The sequence below is a fragment of the Haemaphysalis longicornis genome, unplaced genomic scaffold, assembly GCF_048455015.1.
Source record: "Haemaphysalis longicornis isolate Haplotype H1 unplaced genomic scaffold, Haemaphysalis longicornis Haplotype H1 scaffold_4, whole genome shotgun sequence".
In the NCBI taxonomy this organism is placed as follows: domain Eukaryota; kingdom Metazoa; phylum Arthropoda; class Arachnida; order Ixodida; family Ixodidae; genus Haemaphysalis; species Haemaphysalis longicornis.
The window spans coordinates 206,656,500-206,667,349 of NW_027526361.1; the positions used below are offsets into that span (position 1 = coordinate 206,656,500).

The following is a 10,850-nucleotide window of genomic DNA, read 5'->3' on the forward strand; positions in this document are numbered from 1 at the left end:
TCCGGGCAATTATGGCCACACCCCGAGAAGAGTGCGTGCAGCCATCCCTGTCCTTTCTGTATATCAAGTAACTGTTCAAGAAATTTGTGTTCTTGGAATTCAGGTGTGTTTCCTGAACACACATTACAGTTGGCTGATTGGCATGCAGAATCTCCTACACGTCGTCAAGATTATTCAGAAGGCCTCTGCAGTTCCATTGAACTATGTTTTCTCTTCCCATTATGATGTGTTCGGAGCTACTGGAGTGTGACTATTTATGTAGGGTCTTTCGGGGCTTGGACACTTGGAAGGGGCTTTCTGGCCTTCTCTACTGACCTGGACGTCGCAGCCCGTTCCTTCCGCTGAGATGAAAGCCGGAAGGGCTCGACGTCCATGTCGTCATCTAAAAGCAAGGGGGTGCCCAGCGGACTGGGCCCCCTTGACATGGTACCCTCTCGGGTGTTCTTTGCCTGCACCGCGGCGGGGCAGGCGGTGGAGCTAGGATGGGCGCTGCTGTGGGCCCTCCCGTCTCCATCTCCCTGCCCTCAGGTGTCCCTAGGGCAGGTGAAAATAAACAGTGAGAGCGGCAAAGCTCCCGGCGGTGATCCCAATCGCCACATTTGCTGGAGTCGCCACACTGGGCGAGTCCTGACACCGCTGGACTACCGAAGGCAGTCCGGCAAGATACGGTGCCCCCGCAGCCTCTACGGGTGTTGTAGAGGCAGCAGGTGGCTGCTCAGCTGGAGGCTGGGACAGCAACACATCAGCAGCAAGGCTGCACTGTGTCGCTGTGCTGACCAAATGCCGCCCCAGCCCCCGGCGGGCAGCGTCTGCATAAGATGTGGCCGAAAGCAGCTTGTGCTTTTGGCGTGCCTCAGCAAAGGTAATGTTTTCTGTTACTTTCATTTGTAGTATTTCTTTTCCTGCTTTGAATTTTAGGCGGGTTCGCGAATAAGCAGCGTGTGGGCCACTGCAATTCGGACACTTCACTGTGCTGTTTGGACAGTAATCCGACGAATGGTCAGACTCTGAACATTTAGGACAAGTCAGCTTTCCTCGACATGATAGAGTTCCATGGCCGTATCGTAGGCATTTAAAGCATCGCCTGGGATTAGGGACATATGGTCGTACATTGCAGCTGAGGAAGCCCACTTTGACCTTTTCGGGTGGGGTTGTGAAATCAAATGTTAGGAGAAGGTGCTTTGTTGGGATTTCTTCATTTGCTCTACGGATTACAATTCGTTTTACAGAAGTTACTCCTTGAGGTTGAAGCGCCTGAAGAAGTTCCACCTCTGTCTCAGACTGTAATTCCTTTTCTGAGAACACACCTTGAGAGGAGTTGAGAGTTCTATGTGGAGTCACAGTAACAGCCAGGTCAGCCAACGTGGTCTGTTTCAAGAGGTTTTCGCTTTGATTTTTTCTTTTTACTTGAACAAGTAGGTCACCGGATGAAAGCTTCTTAGCATCATAGTCTGAGCCGACAACAGACTCAATGCATTTGACCAAAAGAATGACTGACCTCTTGCCAACAGGGGTGTCCCCTGTGGAATGAACTACAAGATGTTTATAGAAATGGTCGGCCTTCTCTTTAGCAAGTTCTTCGGTGCGGCCTCTTTTGGGAGGCCGATCATTGGAGGGGGGGGGTTGAGAAAATATCATACAGTACGTATAAAAGCAGGGAGACGGGGGTACTTTCTCCTTTGACGTTACCCTGGTAGTCAAAGAGGTCCCGGAGCTCCCTGCCTGGTAGACAGGCCGGGAGCCCATCGGCCGGAGCTTGACCAAGGTTCCGACGGCCACCGTTAGAGGTTTCTACCCTTCACCTTAAAAACACATCACCACGGTAGGTCACAGCTTATGTCGGGGGGCTCGGGATCCGCGGTATCGCCAGTACCGTCACCATGAATACTCAAGGTGCCCCGTGCGCGGGGATGACTACGAAATTATAAATCACTACGTTGCAATATTGCAGAAAAATTGGCGCATCTTGCTTTAGTGGAACAAGTCTGTAGAAACAGCAAAACTGCCTTACCCTCTCCCTTCATTGGAGACCCGGCTGCTGCACCTCCCATTTATTTTTGAATTCGCTGCTGAAAGTTATTCGTGGCTGGCAAACCCGGGTAATTTGGTCCGCAGGCTTTCACATCTCTCAAAAAGTGTACCGGTCTCGCCCGCGGTAGACGATGCGGCCAATTTCAACTCGAACGGCCCACCTATAACGCCAATGGAATATTCGTTCATCCGGAATCAGGTAGACGCCTGTTTCATAACGCCAGATATCCTGTTTCCATTTCAGAGACGGGAAACATTTTTTTCTTTCCAATTGGCTTCACATGTAAACCCACCATACCCTCCAGGCTCTGGGGAGGCCCCGTTGTTTGGTTGCCAGTTCACGGCGTAAAGGTCCCAGGTTCGATTCCCCAGGACCTGTTACCCAGTCGAAAAACACAACAGGAACGTCTGTCACACAACAGAAATTTATGTCGCATGACAGGGGTGGAAAATAGCAGGAGACCACGGCGTGGCATGTTTCATTCACAGGGAGATAGGAGGAAGTGTGCAACAATTACTCAGTGTAAACAAACATGTCGGACTCATAGGGGCCAAGCTCAAAAGACGATAAAGGTTAGATATATTACAAGCCTATGCACCAAATGCTAGCTTTGATGATGAGGCCGTAGACAGTCTTTACAAAATGTCGAGTCTGGAATAAGTAAGGAAACAACACACCTCCCGATAAAAATAAGAAAATTTAACAAAAAGTAGCTTGAAGCACAGCAGGGGAAATATCAATGGGATATTTCGAATATGCACTCGCGACACAAAACCACTGATTAGGTATGGGGATAGAAGTACTCTGAGGCTTCGAAACAGATTTTCTCGAAAACAAAGCAGTAGAAATTTGACATAAAAAGCTTCAACGGGATGTCAAAAAACGAAGTCTACTTAATATTAAGTGGCAACCCATGTGTTGTGGGGGACATGGAGGTACTAGGCAAGATTTTTAACATTGATTCTAGGATAGACACATGAAAATGAGGCTTAATCTCTGAAGACGAAGACGAAAACAAGCGAAACGTAAGAATCTCACTATTGAGTCAGTTAAAGCTAGGACACCAGAATCTTTCAGATGAAATTCGCTTCATGAGCGGTTGAGAAAGAGGAGAGTGTTACATTTCTAATTAACAACCTAGTACCCCTGGAAAACGTGCCTTTTTAAGTGCACTTGAGCCAAGTGGACGGGGGCTCGCCGAATGACACTATCGCTGCGCGCTCATAAACGACGAAGTAAGGTGCCTTTGGTGTCGATGTCAGTGAAGATAGCTGGTGTAAAAATTCCGCAAAGTAATGAAAATTCCACCTTTTTTCACATGAGTTACAGAGTAGACACGACATTAAGTATACAGTGTTCAACAATGCAACCGGCGTCTCGCACAAGTCTTAAAAAAGAGCCGTTGGCACTGAGACTGAACACAGGAGGTCATGTTTTGATTGTTTTTCACTGCGGAGCGAACCGCAGCAGCATGATAGTGGAGGGAAAATTATCACGCCGCGGGGTTTGTAAAGGAAAAGATTAAAACGGGAACACAACCACAAAGCCACAACACAAGACTAACGCGAACGCCACGCAGAACGGCAGCATGGAGCAACTAATTGGAATTTTTAGTATATTTGTATTTTCGGATAATTCAAACTAAATGGCGTGGTCCCGCGATGTCCCATAAAGCCCGATGTTACAAATGTTTGTAATACTGACGCCAATTTAGTCCGCCTTTAATAATTGGTATTGCGAAGCGCCATAGCTTGCAGCCACTGTCGAAAATTTGAGCTGGGTAGATAAAAACTCGACCAGTTATCGCTGGTAGAAAGTTTTCATCGTCGCCAATTTCTCGACTTATTACCTGTTCCGAGAACAACAAGGACTGCACCATGGCGCTTCTCAGCAACCTGGGCCTGCTCGTGCGTGCCTGGGGCCTTGCTACAACGGCGATAATGACAAATTGTTTCCAACACTGCGCCTTCAGTGACGCTGACACGAACACCATTAAAATTCCAGGGACGGTTCCCGTTCATGTGCGTGCTGAGCTCGGGGAAACAACTTCGGCGACTTAATGATTGTGGACAAATCCGCGGCTGTGTGTGGGCCGTCACAAAAGATGAAATTATCGCGGATTTCTTCGGCGAAGACGAACTTGCCATGGACGATGACGACGCGAGTGAATAACATGAAGCAGCGGTAAGACCTTCATTGTCAACAGTAATGGAAAGCCTCGGTTACGAATGGCTGTCCTTAAGTTTCGAGGATGGGGAAGAAGACATGTTCTAGCACACTAGAGTTCTCGAAGAGCGAGCAGTGGCGATTGGATTTAGAAAAAAAAGCAAAGAAAATTCACCGAATTTCTTTCTAAATGAAGTATCACCTTGGGCTGCTCCCAATTTCGTTTTCGAGTTTTGCTGTCTCACCACATTTTGTTTGTTCAAGTACCCTTTTCCTGTAACTCGTTATATGGCCCCGTAAAATTCGAAGTAACGAGCTTTCACTGTATTATACCGTCATCTTGATAACAGCAGACCTCCTAGTGGCGTGGAAAAAACATGGGTCAAATCAATTTCTATTCCCGGAAAATTACTTAAGGGTCCGGCGGCACTTCATCCCATATATCTGACCCTCACCACGGGGCTACCTTTCGAAAATGTGGTTGCACACGTAATAAAAGGTTGGCCATTGTATAAACACCATGCATTCACTTGAGTTCAATCATGGTTTCTGTCTTACCTTTCGATTTTCGACAGCCTGCCAATGATGGTGTATTATATTGAAGGTTCTAACTAGACAGGTGACCAGTATTCTCCTTGTTGGGACCGTCAAAAAATCTTTCGGCACTGCCTGACCAAAAATATACGTCTTCTCGAGGAGAGGAGACTTGGTTGGCAGCTAAGGCCATTTCTGGAGGGTTTTTTGCTCGAGCATTGCAAAACAGTTCAGCGGATGAGGAGTTCTCTACGCCTTCAGTGGCACATCGAGAAGCGCCGCATTGTGCCGTTTTAAGCCCGACACTAACCGACGTCTCGATTGCGTAATCTCTCTGGGTTCTTCAAAAGGTTCCGTAGGAAGTACTACTATTTATGCCAATGACATGACGTTGACTACGAAAAACGGTGATTTCATAACACAATAACAAACTATGCATCTAGTATTCTCTTCACAGTGGAAGTCCTTTGCAATCGTTGGCTTGGCCTCTCAGTTCAAGAGGTAAATAGCATGCACATGTACGCGGAGACCACCACACATATAAATCTACCGTTATAATGAGGCTGTACAAAGGCACTTTAAACCCCGCTGTTGACCTTCTTAGGCGGTGAACCCGGAGATTCCAGCCCAACCGTTTTCGACATGTTCAAACAATGGGCTGGTTAATTTATTTATTTAAGATACCTTAAAAGCTCAATGAGAGCTTAAAAGATTAATACGGCGTTGCTCTATCATGCCGCTCTCTCACCAACACTGAGGCCTTATTCAATCTAAGCAACGGTACATTCTGCCATAAAATGCGAAAGCATTTTTTTACTTACCGTAACAAAAAGGAAAACTGTAGGATTGGCGATCACATAAAGGAAGGAAAAGGTACACACACATTCTCACAAAAAACACCCACCAAATAAAAGTGGTTAAGTAATTTGATGCCAATTATTCAACAAGGTAAAGTAGAGGGTCAAAGCTTCATTTCGAGAGCCAAATATACCCGGCCTTCTCGAAAGAAGGCTGCCACGGTTGAGCTCTGTGTCTCTCTAGCTTGACCCCCCCTAGCCACAAAGAGATGCAAGGCACTCCGGGGGTAGGCCCCCTTGTCGCTCTTCAGCAACTTCGCCATCGGCGCGCTCGCTGGCTTGCATGTCAGCTCTAGCATCGGGAGCATCATTCAGTACGGGTTGTCCTGAAAAAATTGGAGGAAATGGAGAATGCGGTACTAATAAGCTTCGCGTCATCTCATTCTAAGGGACCGATTACGACCATACAAAAACAATTCATGAATTCAAGAGGCAATAAACTAGTAACCCCAAAATTCAGCCCGTAATGAGATAAGTGACTGTAAGCAAATTTTTGGGAATAAAAAACGGGAACGCTGCAATATAAGCTATCCCAACCATTACCCTCCTACATTTTCAAAACATAAGAAAACGAAGGTTTTATTTTATATCACAATATTACTACATCAATTATAGCAGGGTATACGAAACGATAAACGCTCTTCAATGCTGTACTTATAACCAGAGCAACCACAAAGAACGGCGTGAAAAAATGGGAAGCCCGAAATATGCATGATTCTCGTTTTTTCAATACAGAGACATTATATTGTTGTCTACGTGTATGGCGGAGCAAGGTAAACGAAATTGATTTGCGAACATCGCTTTACTATTAAACACATTATCTTTCTCTCAGTGTTCCCTTCGTCTTATGTCGAGGACAAGGATTCAAAAGTTCAATTCTTTCAATAATAAATGGAAGACAACAAATATTTTCGCATATTGGCATTACTGAGGAAGGTCGTCATTGCTCACAATAGAAACTGATATTTTAGACAACTTAGTTTAACAAAAATACCATGTACATGTTTGTTCGACACCAAGGTTTTTACAGAGGAGAACTTAAAATTGGCGCTTAAAGCTAAATATGCACGCTTCACAACGTGGGTTATGAACAAAATGCGTTGCACAAATAGTGTTTGCTGTAAGACTTCATACCGGACACCAGCAGAAGGCCCGAAACAGCCACAAGAAGAATGAAGAGTTGCATCTTCATGATGATAACCTGGAAAAGACTGCAGTGCAAAAAATGTATTCGCGTTATTATACCGCTTAAAATATTTAAGAAACATACTGTTAAAATATAGCTTTTATAGATTAAACACAATATTTGTCCATTTCTAAAAGGAGCGCGAACCGCGAAGACAAACAAGAAATATGCCACGTTTCAAAGGTACAGATTTTCTTAAAGATCTTTTACGAAGGAAACTATTTACCCCTTTCAACTTGTCCCAAAGAGCGTTTTAGGCACAGTGGACAAATTATTTTGTGTTAGAATTTGCTATAAACCTGACGTAGGCATTAAAAGCTGACAGGTTATTGTCACTACCTAATGGCGGCCTATATACCTTCAGCGTATTGTGAGCCTAGCTTGGTAAAAATATTCCCAAACTTTCCACCTATAGGGCACTGCAGGTTATAGTGAAACCAAGTATTTTTAGCAACTCATTTTTGAACTCAATCAAGCACGCTCTGTATTCTGCGTACAATGCCAGCCCATTATTTATGGGTACCTAGACATCAGGGTATTTTTGATCGGCATTGTTACTATTGGTCCAGCGCATAACAGACGGCCGGAAAAAGGTTCCGCTTATTGTATATTTCCTGGAATTCCTTCGAGAGCTGCATCGGTCCCTAGGACCCAGCGGCACGGCATCGTTTACTCGTCGCAGCCGGTTGTTCTTGAAGTTCTGTTTGTAGTTCCACTTTCTTTGTTTGTGTTTCCCTCTAAAGTGGCTGTCTCTGCAACTGAATTTCTTAACTTAAAGCAAGCGAGACAATATTTTCCAAGTGGTTTGAGGACGAACTCAAGCCTTTGAGCTATACGGAAATTGACAAACGAATAAAAATATTCTGTACGCTATTTTGGGAATTTGTGGTATTAGTGCGGATAAACTTCGCGTGGGTGCTTCAGCTTTACTCATTTTGTGTACAGCAACCCTTAGTTGACTTGTTAAAAGCATTTCATATATTTCGAACAAAAACGAAGACAATGCTTTATTTGAGGTCTAACTGGCGTTTACATTGGCACTAGTCATTGTACATCCACGCCCAGCCATAAGTGAAGGAATAGTCGTGTAGGAAGTGGATACCTGCTCTTTACACAGGAAGTTTGTGCATTGCGGTATTCCCAATTTAAACGCCATAGCGGCCCCGCAAAATCTTTGTTTGGGAATAATTGTCTGACTATTAGAGTATCTAGGCGCTATGCCAAAATTTGGGGATTACTTTCGGTGTTACATTCCGACGCTACAATTTTTAATCTATGTAACTATGTAAGATTAAAGGGCAAGAAAAACGTACACCTAAACTCCACTGATTTTATTTATTGGATGCACCTTGGAAGGAGATTCGTGCAGCCTTCTACAACCACATATATTTACCCTTTGCCGCTAAGGTACAGATGTATGTGTTGCCCAAAGATCAAAGCCGGAACACTTGGTTCATGTTTTTGGAGAGCCAGTGGCAAAGACACTGCACAAAGGGGAAGGAAGCACGGACGGACGGCACTGGCTTGAAACTGTATGTCCCACTATTGTGCCGGGGACTTTTTATTCCACCTCTAGGTTACAGTACAGTTTCGGCTCTTGAACTTTGGCTAGCCGCGTTCAAGGGAGCTCGAATTCTGCAATTCCTGCCATCGACGCAACCGGCTGACTGCGAGAGCGCGCACGCCTAATTATTTCCGGTGGGAGCCCAACGGCCATTTGAAATGCTTGCAAACTATCGTCCTTCGTTATAGTTGACATTTTTAAGCGAGGCTGGCAAAGATTCTACCTTGCCACATGCAAATCTTAAAAGGCCCCTGATTTCTCTCCTGTTTCATTGAAGTAGCACCGGACGCACACACTTGCTCATATAAACTCCTGAGCATGAAAATGAGCTGTGGTTGGTGTTTGCAGTGATAGTCTCTATGTTGTATAAAAAATTCAAAATGTGGGACAGTTGGCAAAGGTATTTCGCGTTTACTTGTTAAGTCCTGTATGCTGCACGGGAGTTTCAGGCGACCGTATCGCCTAACAGTTTTACTGCCAGAAGCAACGTGGCAAAATATGACCTATTTTGAATGCTGAGACCGTTAGAATCCGTTCCGTCACAATTACGTACGGCAAAGTGAGTTGATGTCCACTAAGACCCATGTGAGAATATTTGAGGTTCCGTCCGGTAATATTGCCTTTTACACCCAATTCACGATTTTAGAAATACAAACACGTTGGTCACTCAATATTTGTATGAATGCACTAGTGTGCGGAAAAAAATTTAACAAAAAATATTGTAAAAAGACACAGAGTTGCTTTACTTACAACTACCAAAGCTTATGGTTGAACAACTAGCCTAACAAGCGTTCTTCAAATCAGACGCTTTTTCTCAAGAAATGCGTGTTTTTGAATTACCATTGCTCGTATAAGTTTCCAAACTTACCTTCTGCGAAGGAAGATAGGTTTCTCGTCGCCTGTAGGCTCAGCCTAATATTCAATGAGGTAAGCAAGAGTGGAGGCCCTTTTTTATTTCCCGCATTTTGAGACACGTGACTAGACAAAATTCCTGATGTTTTTTTCTCCTAGTGACAACGTATCACGGTTAAATAAAATTACGGAATATTTCCGGGGTGGACAACATTACAGAACCTTCAGTTTTGCGTAGTTTAAAAAACCCCTAATATATCATAATGTCATGATGTTTTGAAAATGTACGTATCACAAAGTTGGGCTTGACATCACTTATGAACAACGCAGGTGTACCTTTATTTTTCAAGGCCTTGTACGCCGTGAGGAATGCGTTAAGCCTATCTTCCATCTGCTTTATCTTCCGCCGAGCTGGGCACACAAATTCCAGAAATGTTTCGGTAAGATTTTACCCACGGGACATTTGCGACAAAAACATGCCAAAGCCAGGAAGAATAAGCGGCGACGTTTTTTTACACAACAAAACGATACCATTTATTAAGCCATGTATATAAATTTGAACACGCACCAATCTTTGCACATTTTGTGATGTTTTGTATCAGATGATAAGGCGCCGGCTTTGCGGTAATAAACAAAAGTTGTGTTTTAGACATTATCTGTCGGTGAGCAGGAAGTGATGTACCCTTGGAATTTCGGCCAGCAGTAAAGGTCACCGATAAAGGACACGTTGTTTTTCACCCACATTACGTACTTGTACAAGAGTCGTGATTTCATAGCAAAATTACTTTATAACCAAACTAACTTCACCTTTTTGGGCGTCCGAATGTTGTTTACTGTTTGCGGAGTCAGACAGTGCTAGCTTAGACAAAAAATAATTACGAATTTGAACACTGGCAGTCAAGAGTGTGTTCCAAAACAGAAATCAAGTATTACGTTTTCTTTCAAGTTTAGAAAAGCAAAGCAGTTCTCAGCCATGCGGATCTAACCGTACCTCAGAGTAACCCTGTCGGCAACTAACCATGCCAGCCTGTGCGCACGAAGTCAAGCGAGCTTAATTTACATTTTTAGATGGAGTGGAGACTCTTTTTGGAGAATACTACAGCGCACTCCTTGCAGAATCTCGGTACATCACAATACTATACATTGTTCCTTCAGCCATCAAGCAAACTCATCTGTCCCAACAGGAACCCGCATCACCTATTTTTCTTTTCGTTTTTCCATCCTCTTCCTTCAAACATATGTGCACTTGGCAATATAAGAGCGAATAGCTGACACTGTTTTTTCACCATGCCGATCGATCAATCAACAGAACACTGAACTCAACCGAAAAAACTTGTAAATTGAGCGGTTCACCAGTACACCCAATCCGAAGACCGTGTGAATGTTTTACTGCTGTAAACGTTCAGCTGATATGCATGTATGATCAGCAGGTATTGAGCCAGTTATAAGATAGGAAATTGTTGGTATCGGTGAGGCAGCTTTGGTCTATTTGGACTCGTTTAAACTCTAACACAATTTTTGCCAACGTTTCCCAGCGAAGCTGTTTCCATTTACACCAAACAGGCTATTATACGGCGTCTTCATGTACCAACATAGCCTCTACTGACATGATGGGACATGGTTTGTCTCAGCGTTTGTAATATGCATTCTTGCCTTCGA

General features: G+C 44.2%; 1 long non-coding RNA gene across 1 annotated transcript; it reads right to left on the bottom strand.

Annotated features, from left to right (window-relative positions):
• Nucleotides 1-2,479: 2,479 nt before the first annotated feature.
• LOC144180754 (uncharacterized) lies at nucleotides 2,480-9,256 on the bottom strand. Its single transcript, XR_013324540.1, has 4 exons — nucleotides 9,208-9,256; nucleotides 8,169-8,259; nucleotides 6,724-6,800; nucleotides 2,480-5,915 (listed from the first exon to the last, which is right to left on the bottom strand). It is a non-coding gene; the product is annotated as an uncharacterized LOC144180754 (long non-coding RNA).
• Nucleotides 9,257-10,850: the final 1,594 nt, after the last annotated feature.